Source organism: Canis lupus, chromosome 31 (genome assembly GCF_011100685.1).
Source record: "Canis lupus familiaris isolate Mischka breed German Shepherd chromosome 31, alternate assembly UU_Cfam_GSD_1.0, whole genome shotgun sequence".
NCBI lineage: Eukaryota > Metazoa > Chordata > Mammalia > Carnivora > Canidae > Canis > Canis lupus.
The window spans coordinates 27465196-27483506 of NC_049252.1; the positions used below are offsets into that span (position 1 = coordinate 27465196).

At 42.9% G+C, this 18311-nt stretch overlaps 1 long non-coding RNA gene across 14 annotated transcripts in view; it reads left to right on the forward strand.

Annotated features, from left to right (window-relative positions):
• The window catches only part of LOC119867052, a 62575-nt gene that overhangs the window by 16760 nt on the left and 27504 nt on the right, over positions 1 to 18311 (forward strand). For 4 of the 14 annotated variants that reach the window (XR_005382277.1, XR_005382275.1, XR_005382284.1 and 1 more), the window contains 2 exons: positions 6642 to 6786; positions 9935 to 11666. The exons of 1 other annotated variant lie outside the window; for it this stretch is intronic. This is a non-coding gene — a long non-coding RNA (uncharacterized LOC119867052). Of the gene's footprint in view, positions 1 to 884; positions 5886 to 6641; positions 6787 to 9095; positions 9583 to 9934; positions 11667 to 13820; positions 14059 to 18311 lie in introns of those variants that run through there. 9 more of the 14 variants (XR_005382287.1, XR_005382288.1, XR_005382279.1 and 6 more) reach the window with 8 other exon arrangements.

Consider the following 18311-nt stretch of genomic DNA (forward strand, 5'->3'; position numbering starts at 1 on the left):
AACCTTGACAGTTTTGAGGACTACTGGTCAGAGATTTTGTAGAATGTCCCTCAATATGGGTTTGTCTAATATTTTTCTCCTGGTGAGTCCAGGATGGTAGGTTTAGAGAGGAAGACCTCACAGACAAAGTGCCACTTTTATTCCATCAGATGTAAACGTGGTCGCCTGGTTGAGATCCAAATTTGTTTTATATTACTTATAATTTTTAAAAGTTCCTTTCAGTTCACAGCCATCACTGGCCACATCATGAAAAGTTGTGGGATTGTTGTCAGATTTGGGAAAATCTATTGAGTTTCATCTGCGCCATGAAGGTTTAGGAGAATTTTCCTAGACCGGCTTCTGGCTCTGTGCATTTTGAATCTTGCTGTCCTCCACTCTCTACATAATCCCAGGGCTTGGCTCTAAAGACATATCCATACTTCAGTATAAAAGCTGGCCCTGCCCTTTCATCTCGTGAGGCTCAGTGAATGGGCACTGGGTGGTAGAAATGTTCCTGGCAGCATTCTGACCTTAGGGTGGCTAGCAAAGACTATGGAGGTAATTATGAAGCACATAAATGTGTCACACTAAACCCAAACTAGATGTATCCTAACCCAGATTCCCTTTAGCTTGTTCCCCAAAATGTGGCAGCCTCTCTGACACCATGCAAAACAAAAGGAAGTGTGACAAATGGGTATTTGGAGCGGAAGGGATCAGTGGTCTTAACCAATTACAGTTAAAATAGCTTGCTTTTGCAGATTCTATAAAAACAGTGAATAGATTGCAGGAACCCCCTTTTGGTCCTAGGAAGAGGCTCATTCAGGTGAGGAGCCCGGAAATTTAAGTCATTAGACTTACTGTAATCTGGTTCTGCAAATGCCTTCATATGCATATTGACCCCACAGGCCCTGGATCCATCCAAGAAGCTGCAGTTTGAACCACTAGCACCACCGTGTCTGGAAATGAGATGTAAAAAAAATTCTCCCCCATGCTTGCTTTGCTATGCCACCACCTTCTGATTCAAGATATGGAGACAGTGCTTTTGATTGACTGAGCCTAGATCATATGTCGTCACCACAGGTGCTGGGAAGGCTGGGAATGCATCTATTACGATGAGCTTGTAGTGGGGAAGCGAGCTCTAGCGTCTAAAGTAGGATCCTCCTAACTTAAAGAGGAAGGTTCACCACTTGAATTTGCATAACGAAATATGAAATGATACAAAAGTGGTTACCTGTTGGAGGAGGGTGGATGTGAAGAGATTAGGAACATGACTTCTTAATGGGAACATTTTCGTACCATTTTGAGTTTTTAAACATGTGTATATATTATCCAGTGACAAATAAGAAATCTTAAAGGGAATATAACCACAGGACCAAATGTCACAAATCGAGGTAATGTCTTTCTTTGGTCAGCATTCTCAGCAAGGATTAAAGACACGACAACACAAAGTAGATCGTGTTTAAATCTGTGTTATTTAATGCCACCAAATCCATTGGGCCAATTTGCTGTCCTCCTTTCTTTGGCCATTTTGGCATGCCCCCAAATGACTCATTTTCACAATAGCACCGTGAATTGGCAGTGATTACCTCGCTAGGGAGAGAGAAATGGTGTGGATTTCCCATACAGTGCAATGTAATATGACTTAGTTTCTTGTCAGGAGATTTCAGAACAGTTTCTCATACACAATAGAGCCCTGTCAGAACCAAACACCACACTGTGCCCTGGGGTAGAATGAACCAGTGAAATGATTCTGAAGATTTGCCTATTGTCCAGAGGTGAATCCTTAGGTCTTGTCAATCCAAGGTCTTGACCCCTTTAGGACACAGACGGGGTCTGTGTGTGTGTGCAGAATTATCATCCAAGAAGAGAAGTGGAAGTTTCCAGAAAGTGTCCTCTGAGGCCATCTTTGTCCATCAGGAAGATCATACTCCTCTTTGAGAAGAGAAAGCATTGGGAAAGGGAAAGATGAGGAGAGGATCCAGCCAGGATGATATTCAAAATATTTAACAACTTGTATGGGATGAACCCTACAATCAGAGTAGTCTCTAGTTGTTACTTTAGTACTGGCTATAATGCTGATTTTTTCAACCCTGTTCTTGATCACCCATACTAGCATTTTCACCAGGGCTTCTAGAACTTCTCCAAAGCTCTAAAATCCATGGGATCCAGGAAGAGGAAGTAAAGAGACAACTAGATCCTAACTACTACCTTTCACGGGGCAAATGACACCACACATAATCTATATAGACCCCAGACAAATAAGAGAATGTACTCCTAGGACTTAGTGAATGTTCAATACATATGTTCCTTTTTTTAAAAGATTTTATTTATTTGTTCATGAGAGACACACAGAGAGAAGCAGAGACATAGGCAGAGGGAGAAGCAGACTCTTTGTGGGGAGCCCGATTGTGGGACTTGATCCCAGGACCCCGGGATCATGACCTAAGCCAAAGGCAGACACTCAACCACTGAGCCACCCAGGCATTCCCAATACATATGTTCCTTAAGAGTGGGAGTAAGGGTAAGCTTTAAGGTGATATCCCTGAAACTCAATCTATTGCCATGAACACATAGAAGGTGTTCAATAGATATTAAATACAGATTGATTGATTAAATAAATGTGTTGGCTACAGGTTCTGCCAAAGTCTTTATATAAGGATCCTCCATGTGATTTCTAGAGACACTAGACACTAGAGACACTAGACACTCCCATTTAAACCCAATATGACCTGGTCTGAGAGGTAAGGGAGGAGTTCGGTTATGAATTGGATTTTTTTTCTTGGCAGGATAGGCATGAATCTGCTATTCATGGGCTTGTGAACAATCTTCTTGAAGACTCGTGGACTCTCCTGTGGTCACTCTTGCTTCCCACCCCAATGAGAAAGGAAGCTTGTGCTCTTTGTGTACCATTTGAAGTCTATAATCTGTCCCCACACCCCGGCTCTGTGCCTGACCATCGGCACACATGGAGTGTCAGTTATTATGGATATAATTATCTGGTCCACAAACAGGTCAAGCTATATATAACTTGGAAACTTTCAGGTGCTCAAATTAGTTGTCATAACTAATGTGAATCCAAATACTTATTTCATTGGATTTTTAAAAAGTTTTTTCCAGTTGGGCCACTCTAGTCTTGGATTTTTTTTTATTAGAGAGATCCATCCAAGGATCATAGGATAAGCACCCGATAAGAAGAAGCTCCTGGTTTCTCAGCCCTGGGTATGACCACCTTCCTGCCGCCATCATGTCTGCTCATTTCCCTATCCAGGTTTTGGGGCTTTATCTCCTGTTATAATCCCGAGATTTCCCCTTGGATAAAGAACAGCTGAGTTTCTATCTGATCCTCTGACACATATTATATCCTTTGATCTTCCCTGGGGATCAAATGATAGGCCTCCTTGATCAAGAAAGACACCTGTGTGCAATATAAGATTTACCTTGTCAAATAAATGTTTGGCCTTTGCCCTCAGCCCCTGGAAGATAACCTCTAAGTCCTTGGAACGACCTGACTGATAAGAGTGATTTTGTTTACCTGGGGGCCTTGAGCCATGCCAGAGGGTCTTTGTTAATGATGTGATTTATAGTAGAGGGTCTCGGACCATATGGTATTAATTTGATGTCTGGACTAGCTGGAGACAAAGTTCAGACATGTGGATGAGTCCCAATTAAAACTCTAGACAGTAAGTCTTGAACTTCCCTGGTTAGTAGTAATCTGTTGCTTGTCACCACACAAAATATTGTATCCTAGAGAAAGGTGTTCTTGGCACAACTCATGTCTGATGACTCCTGGACCCTGGCCTATACACCTCTTCCCTTGGCTGATTTTAATCAATATCCTTTGCTGTAATAAACCATAACCAAGAGCGTTTGGCTTTTCTGAGTTCTGTAAAGTCTTGTCACAAATTACTAAAACTGAGGGTGGTCTTGGGGACCCTGAACTTTGCAACTCTAAAAGTGGAACACCAGCATTAACCTACCTGGCCAGAACTCCCATGAGAAGCAACAAATATCTTCATCCCAAACCTTGAGGACATTGCATTATTATTCTCATCCTGATTAACAGGTGTTTTCAAAGTTACCCCATGCTTAGAACAGTCTCCTAATACCACTGACTTTTGCAGGCATCCCTGCCTCATTCTCAAACCATCCCTCTTTCTATTTATCTTCTTATAAAAATATCTCCCATTTCTGTATTACTGCCTTTTTTGGTCAGGCACACACCCCAGGCTCATACCTATCCAAATAAGATTCTCCTTCTAACAATCAATTCCTGAACCATCAGAATTTACCATATCTTCATGCCAACATTTGCATATCACACCAACTTGCTCAGATAAACTCCAATATACAGACACAAGGAGATCTAGCCAAAAGAATGTAGGAAATTCATGACTTATCACAGAACTACATGTGGCGGTCTTGATGTAAATGCAAAAAAGCAGGAAGTCCCTGAATTGTACAAAAAGAAATGACATGAGAATTGGAAAAGACAGTCCTGCAGCTTTTATAAGACAAATCCATCATATGCAAGAGAGAACATTAGATTTCCTATTCTATTTTTTTCAATGGTGATCCAATTAACACTTGAGCAAAAAGCCATCTACAACAGTATTATGTTTCTTTAAGTCTCAGATTAAATGCTGGAGAAGTGCAGTAAAACCACAATAATTTGAATCAATGGGCAAAGAGCCCCATATAAATTAATGACAGAATTACAGAATATAGTGGAAGAAAAACAATTATATTACTTCCAAGTACTTACATAAATTTTTTAAAAATGGTAACCAAATAGACATCTTATGGGTCAATTGTAATGGGAAGACAATTTTCCTATGTCATTTCACATTATTTTAATTGAAACTGGTGTTACTTAAGTGCTTTAATAATGTGGAAAATCATTTCTATTCTTAGTTTAAATATTTTCCTTCCAGGTCATCTAATATTGTTGGGTAAACTTGGAAAATAGTAATTCTTGTCTCTCATGAAGATAAAACTTGAGGGAGGAGAAAAGATAGGAGGGAGGCTGAAATTAATAAAGAATTGCTTGACTTGAATGAGCTGGCATATTTTTTAAAAGATTTTATTTATTTATTTGAGAGAGCCTGATAGAAAGTGGAGAAGCAGACTCTCTGCTGAGCAGGGAGCCCACCACAGGGCTTGGTCCCAGGACCCCAGGATCATGATCTAAGCCGAAGGCAGGCACTTAACACACTGAGCCACCTCAGTGCCCCTGAATGAGTTGGCGTATTATAGATCAAGAGATGGCTTGCTTTCCACAGATAAAAGTAGGTACATCCTGGGAAATGTATGGTCCAAGAAGGCACTATTAACTCTTCACCTTGTACTATTAACTCTTCTATTTATTATTCCACAAACTCTTTTATTCAGCAAACATTTCTTTAAGACCTATGTCATGTCAGGCCCCATGTTTAGTTTTGGAAATTTCAAGATATGTAAAATACTGTGTCCTAAAGCAGTCCACTGGGGATTCCAAATGACTATAATTCAGAATAAATGGCCTCCTGAATGTTCTCACAGAGCCTAGGGTGGGAGAAATGAGTTCTTTCAGCCTCTTCCTGAGCTTAGAACTAGATATTTTCTAGTCTTCCTTCTTGGTCACATAGGGCCACATGACTCAGTTCTTAAAACAGAATATACACAGAAGTCACGCTGTCTACACCTGGGTCTAGGCTTTAAGAGGTGAACATACCTCCTTCACTCTTTCTCCCTCCTGAAACCGAGACACAGCGGTCCCACTTTGGCCACAAATGAAGACGACGTCCTTGGATCTCGGGAATGATGGAGCAATGACTAGACAACCTGGAAGAGATTGAGTTGCTGCCCAGCAGCCTGGCACCCCTGAAGGAGCAGATGGAACAGAACTGCCCACACACTTGGCACACTCACTTTGGTTCTGTTACTTGAAGGGGGAAAAAAAACAACTATAGTTTTAAAACCATTTTGTGATGGAGTCTGTTTATTTTTATTATGAAAATTTCGAAACACATAGAAAAGCTAAAGGAATTATACAATGGACATTCATCTGCTCCCAGTCTGGATTCTTCCACTAACATTTCACTATATTTGTCTTCATTATTCCAAATCTATCCATCTTTTTACCCATCTTTTCATCGATCAGCCATCAGTCCTTCTTTTTGAACATAATTCACAGTATATTGCAGACTTCTAAGTACTTCAGCATGTGTATTATTAACTAGAATTTAATAATTCTTTTTCTCTTGAAGAAAACTTCATATACAATGAAAGGCACAAACTGTTATTGTATAATTATAATTGTTGAATTTTGACAAACATTGCACCCACATTACCAAAATCCCTATTAAGCAAAGGTCATTTCTTTTCTCTAGATGTTTTGAGAGTATTTCTGTTATAGCAATTTAGCTTTACCCTAACTCACACAGAGTAATCATTTTAATGATAGTTCCATGAGCTGAATATCTTTTATGTGTCAGGAATTATATATATTATCATATTTAATTTTTATAATAATGTTATGTTGGAGGTATAATTAGCTCTGTCCTGCTAAGAAAAATGAGGCATAAGAAATTGCCCAGGTTCACCCAGCTGGTAAGTGGCCAAGGTGGGCTCTTGCAGCCAGATGTGTCTGATTCCAAGGTCTGCTAACTTCTCTCCATTCCCAGTGTGATTGACCTTGCCCAGGGGCTCAAAGAAGCTTAGCTTCCCACATATGGGACACTGGAGCTACATCTTGAGCCTCAGTCCTTGAAGACTGAGCTGAATCCACTCAGCAGAAGGACAAAGCAGGGATGAGCCTTCACATGCAGGGTAAGCATCACATACAAAGGTAATGAAGTGTGAGGTTGTAGCATTTTGAGAATTGCTAATGTCTTCATCTGCCTAGAGCTTATTAGGGTAATGATGTAGGGGCAATGGAGGATGAGAGTTAAAAGTTGACCAGGATTCCAGTGCTTTGCTAAGCGGATTGGACCTGGTTTTCTAGGCTGTGAGAAGCCATCAAAGAAGTTTAAGCAGGGAAATGACATAATTAGATTTGCATTTTTAATGCAATTTTAGAATATTGCAGGTGATATAGAATATTATATGGAAACGATACAGGAGCTAAGGAGACCAATTATGGCATAGGTGAAATAGTCCAGAGGCTTAAGGATCCAAACTAGGGCAGTTCCTGTGAAGGCCAAGAGCACAGCTGAGGAGACAGATCATAGAGTCCTGATCAGGTTATTCCAACTTTCTGGACCAGACTTCCATCTGTTCTGTATGTGCTCTGGTTAAGAAAATCTTTATTTATTTGGTGGTGAGGACCCTACAATATCCTTTACTCCTTTCCATAGTCTGTGGCTTATCTTCTAATTCTTTTGTTACTATGTTTTGTAGAACAGAAGTTCTCATTTTAATGAGGTCAGCTTCTCAACTCTTTCTTCCATGAATTGTGCCTTTGGCGTCATATCTAAAGAGGCATCGCTATACCTTAAATCATGTCAGCTTTTGCCTATGTTAGCTCTTAGTTTTATGGTTTTGCATTTTACATTAATGTCTAGGATCCTTTTGAATTATTTTTTGTTGCCGTCTGACTTTTCAACTCTTGTTCCCCCTCCTTGCTATGAGACAGGGCAAGGAGACTGAGTCATACATGTGAATCCCAGACCCATTGCTAATAAGATAGGCACCCTTGGACAGGGTAAATGATGTTTATGGTCATTGAAGGGCTCAGGGCTTCTGCAAGTTAAACTTATTTGGTTTGGGGTTTGGTTTAGAGGATATTCTCAGTTTCTAAGCTGCAGAATGAGCCTTAGGTGCATCATCAGGTTTATTGTACATGTGGAAAAACAACTGTCTCCATGAAGCTTCGCAGGCCAGCTTGCTCCCATTCAGTAAGCGCTGTGCTGCAAACTAAGGGACCATCCCTTCCAATCTTTCAGCCCTGTGTAACCAGGGAGACTATTGATGCACAAGCTATAAGGAAAGAAAAGAAAAAGGAAACCTGGAGTTCAGGATAGTTGAATACCCTTTCCACCTGGGAAGTGTGGGGTCTGTATTTCCTTTCCATCAGGTATCATGTTGTTGAGTAAGAGCTCTTCCTCTCTTTAGCTTTCTGTCTACAGACCTCAGACCATTGGTCTTTACTTCACAGTGCACTAGCATCGCTTGAAGATCTTTGAGAAAACATCAGGTCCCTTTTCTCTGTTGTCCAAGGAATCAGATTCAGTTGATCTGTGGTGAGACCGGCTTTTTGAGAAAAGCCCTCCTAAATCAGTTTTTATGGAGAACGCTCTACTAAGCTTGGTTAATACTTCTTGTAGAATTAACAACATTTTGTAGCATAAATATTTCTGATGGAGAAAGAATGACAATACCCTGTTTTGTCCTGGCATGTGGAAGGCTCAGAATCCCGGGTCCCCTTTGCTGCCATACCTCCCAACCCCCTGCCAATTTCACTTACTCAGAAAGGTTTTCATTTTAAACCCATTTTAAAAGCAGGGTCTGTTAAAGTGAAGGACATTGAAAAACCCTGAAGTCAGAGCTCCCACCCAGATGAAATTTCAAGGATTTTCAACCTGTGATCATTTTCCTGACCACAGGTTGAAGAGAGACACAATTTTTGTGGATGATTTGCAAGAAGCAGACCACCTGCTTCTTCTTCCTCCCTTCCTTGCAAACCTTTCTTTTTAGATATGTCACTTGGCCCTTGGGGGCGGAGAAGGGTGAGTAGGAAAATCATTCCCAGGCTGGAATACAGGCACTCCTTCTCTTGCAAGAAGCAAGTACACTTTTCTGAAGAAGAACCCTCCCTGTTCCCCTAGGTAGGAATGCCCTAGAAACAAGAGCTTGTATTTCTCACCCCCTGTGGACTTTGATGTATTCTGATTTTAATGCCCACCAAGGATTTTCCAGATCTGGGCACAAAAGATCTATAGGGGAAGATGAGAGCTTTCAGTAGAGGTAATGTGGGTAGACACGTGGAGGGGAGTTTAAAGGAGTCTGAAAACACGGCCACTACAAGGGGCACTGTTCTAGTGTCCAGGAGTCATCCTGCAGCAAGAATCATCTTCTGCTGACTACTCCAGCCTCATGAGCTGTGAATGTCCCATCACCTGCCAATCTCCTTGCCCTAGGCTCTTCACCAAGGGCCCTCTCCATGGCAACTCAACCCCCATGGAGCCACCTACCTTTGACCAGAATCAGTCAGCTCCATTGTGGGTCACCTTCTTCAAGGGCTCCCCATCCTCATTCCAGAATCTCTTGTTCCAGTTTTCTAGAGCTGCTGTGACCAAGTACAATAAACTGCGTGGCTCAGAGCAACAGAAATCTATTGTCTCACAGTTCTGGATGCTAGAAGCCCAAAGCTGTCAGCAGAGCCACGCTCTCTACAAAATCTGTAGGGGAAGGATCTTTCTTCACCTCTTCCAGCTCTTGGTGGCTCCAGACATCTCTTGGCTCGTGGCAGTGTCATTCCAATCTCTGTCTCCTTCTTCACCTGGCCTTCTCCCCTTGTCTCTGTGTTTTTTTAAAGAAACACCTATGTTGTTATCTGCAACAATATGAATGGATGGATGGAACTAGAGGGCATAAAGGGAAGTGAAATAAGTCAGTCAGAGAAAGACAAATACCATACTGATTTCATTCATATGCAGAATTTAAGAAACACAAATAAAGAAAATGGAGACAAACAATCAAACAGAAAAAAAAAAAACCAGACTTTTAACTCTAGAGAACAAGCTGGAGGTAACCAGAGGAGAGGTCGGGGTGGGTGGGTGAAACAGGTGATGGGGATTAAGAGTGCACTTATTAAGATGAGAGCTGAGTAATATACAGAGTTGTTGAATTGTTATGTTTTACACCTAAAACTAATGACACTGTATATTAATTATACCTGAATTTAAAAAAAAAGAACAGTCGTATTGGAGTAAGTGGACTCTATGGTATCTTACATCTGCAATGGTTTTATTTCCAGATCAAGTCACATTCTGAGGAACTCAGGATTAGGACAGCAACATATCCTTCTCTTTTTTTGGTGGTGGTGGTGGTGAGGATGAGTGTTATAATTTAACCCCTAACAACTGGGATTAGAAGGAATTTGAGTTGGAAATGCCTGAGCCCCTAAACTGAGTTAATAGGACTCCCCCACCCCACCCCCGTTCCCTTCCTCCATTCTTCCTTCCTTTCTTGTTTTTCCTGCCCTCCCCAATACCTTCTCTTGCTTCTTTCCCTTCCTCTCTCTTGTCTCCTGTTCCTTCCCTCTATTACCTGTGCCCCTGCTGCTGCCCTCACCCATCTGCTCATCTGTCCATCTCCTTAGGAGGCCCAGTGAGAGGCACAGATGAGGAATGTCAGGCTGCCCAGAATGGCACCAGCCGGATGCAGCTCACAGACAGCTCACAGGCCCCAGGGAAGGGGGAGGAGGCCAGTCTCCATCTGAATGTCCTTCTACTTTGCAAACCTTGTCTCCGCTGCCATTTTTAGCAGCAGCTGAACTTGCAGAGACACTGCTCTGGCCCTCATGCTGTCATCCCAACCCTTCAGGCGATGCCTTGGCTCTCCCTCCCCACTGTCACAGGACACCCGCCGCCCTGCTGACAGTCAGCCTGCTTTTCTGACATTGTGAGGCATGGGCCTGGACAGCCGAGGACAGTGCTGCAGTTGCTGTGGAAACCCGAGTGCCTGTGGGGACTCTAGTGGGATTCTGATCCACCACTGGAAAGGCTCTGGACAAGATGTCAAGAGTTTAGGGACAGTGATCAACCTTTTGTGTTAGGTGTTGTCTGTGGCTCGGGGGATGCCCTCACTCACCTTCCCTGGGCCCCAGCTTGCTTTTCTGGTGAAGAATTACAAAACCTGGCCACCTGCTGGAAATGGGGGTAACAGGTAATATACAAACCACCAAGACTCTGAATACAGAGAAATACAGAGAACAAACAGGTGGTTGCTAGAGGGGGAGGTGGGTGGGAGAATGGGTGAAACAGATAAAGGGTTTTAAGAGACATGAACTTCCAGCTACAGAATAAATAAGTCACGGAGATGAAAAGTATAGCATGGGGAATACAGTCAATTAGACCATAAAAACATTGTTTGGTGACTGATGGTGACCACACTGTGGTGAGCACTGAGCACTGTATGGAATTGTTGAATCATTATGTTGTATACTTGCAACTAATGGAACTGTATGTTAATTATACTCAATAAAAATAAAAATTTAAAAAAAAAGAAGCACAAACACAAACTAACATTTTAAATGGATTATCTTGCCAATTGCCTGGGGTCTTTTGGTTTGCTGTCCCTAGGTGTTTGGGGTTATTACTTGTAGGAAGGAGTGATGGAAGAGAGAGAGAGAGAGAGAGAGAGAGATGGGAGGAGAGAAAGCTGCCTGGTTCCCTCATAGAGAAAGGCTCAGGACAGAAGCAGAAGACTTGGTTTTGAAGAGAGGCATTTGAGTCTTGCTGCACCTCCCCGTGCGCAGGATCAGGGCCTTGGAGACACAGTGGAGAGGGGGAGGTCCCATCTCAAACTCCATCTTCTCAATTTGCCCCGAGATCATGGTGTAGCTCAGGACCTCTGAAGGCTTTACTGCCTTGAGTGAAGAACATCAGGACCAGGTAACATGTGGCTCATGGACCACTGCACAAAGGGTACATCCCTTCTGGAAACACCATGCTACCAAGTGGCTACGAAGGCCTTGCAGGTGCCACAGAGAGGCCCCAGGGCAGGAGATCATGAATAAACTCTTTTCGCTTTGAGAAATATTCACAGTTGCAGTTGTTATTATTTATTATTATTTATTTATTATTATTTATTTATTTATTTAGAGATTTATGACAACATGAAATATTTGTTTATTATTTCATTGGGATGTATGTCATTTACTGACCACGATCCAGGACCTGCCCTCCCTTCCTCCTGGTAGCAATAGAACTGCCTGGCTGGACTACATTTCCCAGCTTCCCCTGCAGGGGCCATGGCCACGTGACTAGCTCCAGTCAATGGATGTTGTAAAGTGATGTATGCCTTTCCCAGGGTCCTGCCCTTCAGGGAGGCTGCTTGCCCTCCACCTCTCTTACCAGGGCTAAAAGGTGGACTTGGGGTTAGTGAAGTGGTTCCAATGAGGATGACATCACAGAGAACAATGGAGCAGAGAGAAGGAGGAAACCTAGATCCCTCCATGACCTGGTGGATCACAGCAGCTGCACTCCCTTAGACTTTAAAGGAGAGAATAGGGACCCCTGGGTGGCTCAGTGGTTGAGGGTCTGCCTTCAGCTCAGGTTGTGATCCCCGGGGTCCTGGGATCGAGTCCCGCATCGGGCTCCCTATAGGGAGCCTGCTTCTCCCTCTGCCTATGTCTCTGCCTCTGTCTGTATGTCTCTCATGAATAAATCAATAAAATCTTTTTAAAAGCAATAATAAATGAGAGAATAATCAACCCTGTATCTTGTTTAAATTACTCTTATTTTCATCTCTGTTAAAACTGCTGAACCAATAGATCCTAACAGGATCAATAAGTAATCTGCATTTTATGAGGCATGCTTATTGAGCTCCGTGAGAGTTAAACCTGAGCCTACGTTTTCATGCCAAAATGCCCAAATGTTGCCTGTTCCCCACCCTTGCTAACCAACACAATCTACCACTTCCCCCAAAGGGTTTCTTACACCCAGGAAGTTGGCCCAGAACTCTTTTAAAAATATTCGATTCTCAAATCTGAATTCTTCAAGTCCATGAAGAGGTCAAATCAGATGGTTCTAGCCCAGAGAGGAAACTTCAGAGTGAACCCTGGTTTCAGGAGTTGTAGGAGGCCCTATTGGCACCATAACTCTATAGCCCAGATTTTTTTGTTTAGATTTTTTACTTACTTTTTTTTTTTTTTTTTTTATGAGAGACACACACAGAGAGAGGCAGAGACACAGGCAGAGGGAGAAGCAGCCACCATGCAGGGAGCCTGATGTGGGACTCGATCCCGGGACTCCAGGATCATACCCTGGGCCGAAGGCAGGCGCTAAACCACTGAGCCACCCAGGGATCCCCTATAGCCTAGATTTTTATGACAATTTAATTTAAAATACTCTGGCCCAGTTTACATAAATGTCTTAGTGTGTGTGCCATACTTTTTGTGGACAAATGTGGTCATGGTCCCCATAGCCCCTCAGCTGAATGCCATTGCTTTATACATTTTGTACTTCAGGTCCTCTTAACAGTCAACCCCAGAAGGCATGAACTTAGCCGACTTAGGACCACTCCCCACGAGCCACTCCCTCTGGCCTGCTCTCTGACTTACTTTTTCTATTCTAAGACTTGAACTGAACTGCACTTATCTGTAGAGAAGTGCTTTTTTTTTTTTTTTAAATAGAAATTAAGCTCCTTTAGAGATTAAAGTTTGGCTCCCCCAGCTTCTTTACAAACTCACATTATTAAAACTGGGTCATAGAAAATAGTTGCTCCATTTTCTAACCAGACAGTAGCTTCAGACAGTACCAGGTTCCCCTCCTCTGGGCCCACCTTCTGGACAGGTCTCCTCTGCAACCTCTCCTCCTCTCTGGGCCAAGGGCACTCACCCTTGTCACTTATCAGCTGAAGCTGGCTGTCCCCTTTTTCTTGTCATCACTAATTTATGCTCTTGGCCTCCAGGGGTTTCCTCTCAGCTCCCCATCCCTTCTGTTCCTCCCTCCTCCCCACAGGATGCATTATAATGAAAAGCAAGGACATTTTATTGGGTCATGGTGCTAGGGGTGGCACTTTTTGTCTGTCCTCAAGGGTTTAATGTTTTGAGATTGTTTTAGAATGTATCATTCAAAAATATACGCTGGCCCTTCCAGAAGGACCCGATGCTCTGCTATTCTCCTCCTCACCCCCAGGGTCAGATTTAGCACTGTGATTTGCGGTTACCAACAAATGCAAGCAAAAGTCACGTGACCTGTGTGATGTCCAGCAAACGCTTTAAGAAGTAGTGCATGGTTTGCTTCCCTCTTCTACAAAGTGGACATGATCCAGAGAGAGGCTTTTCATCAGCCTAGATTTCAAAAAAGAGGACAAGAGCAGAGACATAGTCAACCCAAGATGGACATGCAGCTTGAGCAAGAATAAACTTTTGTGGCTGTGAGTCATTCTGGGTTAGGGGTCATTGTTACTGAGCTGATCTCAGATTGGACAGGCAGGGAGACTATTGGGTCATGAGAAGATTCTGTGGAGGGATGAGTTTACCTCTGCTCTATGCTTTAGATAGAGCTCCCCCCACCCTCCTTATTATAGCCTTGGTGTGACCTTGATGTCATCTGCTTCCACACATGCCCTTTGTTTTCATCACTGCTCTGGCTTACAGCAAGACACAACCTCACTTCCCAGGCTCCAACAAGAAACCTTATACCAGAACTGGTAAGCAATAGTATTTTGCTGAATATTTCATAGGGAAGACAGAGAGGTTTACATCACACATCGCAGTGGCAACCATCCATTCATGTCTTTGGCAGTTCTGCATGATATGGTACATTTGAGCCAAAACACAGGTTTAAATGCCAGCTCTACCACTTACTGTTGATCTTGGGCAAGTTACTTAAATTATAATGTCTGAGTTTTCTCTTCGGTAAGTTGGGGACAATAACATTTCCTGCCTACCAGGGTCAATATTATTGGTCTTGGAAAAGCATGAAAGTTAGACTTGAACCAACCTCTTCCTGTTGAAAGCCTGCTTCATCCTTTACTTATTTTTTTCTTGGTAAGCTGAGATATCCATGTAAAATGAGGCTGAGTGTGGATACAAGAAATACACACTAGTGTTAGTTATCACTGTCATTCTTTCTGTTGCTTAAAAGCCTTCATCAGAAATGCTTGCTTTCCCCCCACCACGTTGTTCATGAACTTCTCTTTCCTTTGACCTTCCCCACAGAGCAGCTACCCTCCTGGTCTCCTCCCTTCTGTGGGAGGGGCTCTCCCACTCCTTGATTCCCTTGTGGATTGGGAATGTGGGCTTTGTGCTTTCTCTCTCTTTCTCTGTCTCTCCTCACACTTCTCCAAGGTGGAAGGGCTGACAGAGAGAGACAGAGAGACAGAAAGAGAGAGGAAGAGAGAGAAATGAGAATTTTCTTAGTTACTTGCAGAGAACAGCCTGGAATCTGCACTGAAGCTCCAGCAGGAAGACACAGTCTTGAGGGATTACATCCACAGCCCCAGGCACCAAAGATGGAAACTGGATTCCCTCAGAAGCCCTAGCCTCCTAATCTGAGTCTTCTCATCTCCTCTGCAACTGTAGGTAGTTTGACATGGATCAGGCATTCTTCAGGGGAAAAGATGTTGGCAATTCGTTCTTCAGTATCTGTGAATTTCAGTGAAGTTACAGTCCAGATCTGGAGTACTTGCATTTCAAGGGTTATCTCTAAAACTGTGGTTAAAGGTGATCCAGGATGTTGGAAAATTCTAGTTAACTCGGGCCAACCAAAATGTGACTGTATTCAAACATCCAGAACCAGTTCGGGGTGGGGCAGATGACAATGAGAACATGCCCAGAATTGTGTGAAATCATTTTTTTTTTTTTTTTTGGTTAGTAGCTATTTAGTCCCACAAGGCTAAATGAGCCAGAAATGTGACATTAAGACCCTTGGCTCCTCCTCATGGGACTCTTAGACCCTGATGAATCCAGTCTTCAGGGGCTCCGAGGCTATGTGCCTGGTGGTCTAGAGTGTGGGGATAGAGTCAGAAGACACCCATTACAATCCAGGTTTCACACACCAATAAAAATATATATATATATATATATAGTAGACCTCCAAGAGAGGCAGATGGAAATATCTGGAAAAAAAAAAATAAAAGCAAAGAACAAACTTTTAAAATAAAAAAAAATAAAAAAAAATTATCTGTATAAAATAAAAAAAAAAAAAAAACAATCCAGGTTTCACTCTGAAAAGCAGTGTGAGGTTGAACAAGTTACACTGGGGCTCATGTTCTTCATCTGTGACAAGGTAATGGTGGTCACGATCGTGACCATCCCTGCCTCACAGGCTTGCTAGTGTTCAATAGGATATGTACACAAACGGTTTGGCCCAGGGCTTAGGACATAGAAAATTCCTGCTGCTTCTGCTGTCACTCTTCTTGCTACTGTTATGATTACTTCAGGTCACCTGGTCCTCCTTACCACTCTTACAAAATGATCTCTGACTCTCTGAGCCTGTTTTTATTGGAAACTTAGGAAAAATAGTATTGTGAAGCCAAATACAGTTGACCCTTGAACAATGAAGGTGTCAGGGTGGCTGATTCCCACACCCTACACAGTTGAAAAATCCGTGTGTAGTTTTGACTCCCCAAAACTTAACTACTAAGAGCCTACTGTTGACCAGAAGCCTTACTGATGCCATAAACAGTGGAGTAACACATAGTTTGTATATTATATGTATTACAAATAAATACACAGTAAAGGAAGCTGGAGAAAAGAATATGTTATTGAGAAAATCACAAGGAAGAGAAAATACATTTATAGTACTGGACTGGGTTTATTGTAAAACATCCATGTATGAGTGGACCCATGCAGTTCAAACTGGTATTGTTCAAGGGTCAAGGGCATTCAGTCTTGCTTGTTCTCAGCATCTTTGGTTACTAACAAGGGTTGTGGTGGAGGGCTGGTTGCCCTGCTTAGTTTACATGCTGTTTCACACCATCCTCACTGGTCAGGTTGGCATTCCCATTTCCATTTCATGGATGAAGTGGCCCAGGGAGGTTGAGACACTTCTTAAGGTCACACAGCCAGAAAATGGCAGAACTGGGGTATGAACCAGAGTCTATCTCATTTCAATTTGTTGTGTGTATGTGTGTGTTTGTGTGTGTTTTAAACACCTTTCTAGCACTTTCTATGCTCCTGACACTATTTTAACTTTCACAAGTATTACCTCACTGCATTCTATGAGGTAGGTACTGTTACTGCCTCTACTCTATGGATGAGGAAACTGAGGTGCAAAGGGACCACGTCATTTGCCCAAGTTCATACAAGTTCATGTATGAATTCCATACATGGAGATGGAATTCAGACTCAGGAATGGTCCTAACTGACTCATGAAGCCGATCTTTCCTATATATCTCACCATGTCTCTCGAGGTTCTAGTTTTCTTAGGGGGCAAGTTGGCTGCCTTCCTGGTACAGGCATATCCTCCTTCCCACCACCCCTCAAGCCACTTAGAGGGTGAGCCATCACTCAGTGTTCATCCCACGGAGACTGTAGAGAAGAACCAGTCCCTTCTCCTCCTGTCTCCTTCTCTGGAGCCAGTGAGCTCTGGTAGCAAACTGATAAACCTGACAGGTTGGGCATTAGATAGGCTGCCAATGTGGACAGCTCATTTGTGAGTCCCCCAAGAGAATCAATTTGTCATAGCTGTCACCAGGTCCTAGACCACAGCCAGAATCCAGTGACCTATCCTCATGTGGGATCCCACTGCAAGGAGGCCCATCCCTAACAAGACTCTTCCTAGGACATCATTTGACAGCATGTAAACAAATAAACAAACAAAAATTCTTAGAAAGACAACCTGCCTTGCCTAACACAGTAAAATCCAACTCCTATTGGCCTCAACTTCAGCAGATGTACTCAGCATGCCCTTTGGCAAAATATCCGAAGATAGTTGTAAGAGGAGACCCATTTCCTTTCCAACGTGGGTCTTCTCTCCCTCACTTGTCCCATCAGATATCTGTGTCAATCCCACTTGCGCACCCAACTCATTCAATCCTAATCTGCAACCTGGACTCAGACTGGGAAAGGCCATTCATTCAGCTGGTCCCAACTCTTTAACCTACTCAACATGGGAATTCCTGAAAGCACCATCTCTACCTGAAGCAGTTCCCCCCTCACATCTGCTAGAGCTCTCCAGCAAACAGAGAGGCGGTGCTCACTCCACTTTAACCAACTGTAACTGTCAGGCAGTGTCTCCGTTGGAGTCAAATCTACTCTCTTAAAAGTCCCTGCCATCTTCATACTGCATCTTTTGGAGTAACAAGATCAAAGTTGCTTCCTCCTCTACATGGCAGTCCTTGAATGAAGAAAGCAGCTGTTCTTTTTTTTTTTTTTTTTGGCTACAATTTCATGGGCTAAATATATTCAGTTCTTCCATCCATTATTCCAACAGGATGGTTCCGAAGCCTCACCATTCAGAATGCCTTGAATGGGATACTCTCAAGATTGTCAGGATCCCCTTTAAACTGAAGCTTTAGGAATGGAGCCCAATCTTGGAATTTAAGAGAATAGCAGGCAGCATGGAGGGTAGGTCTGGTCTCCCTCAAAGCAGGGCTTGGGGTGCTGGGCTGCATTTACTTTCCTTAGGAGCTGAGTCGCTCCCTTGGCTCCCTTCCATCCTGTCTCCTCCCATAAAATA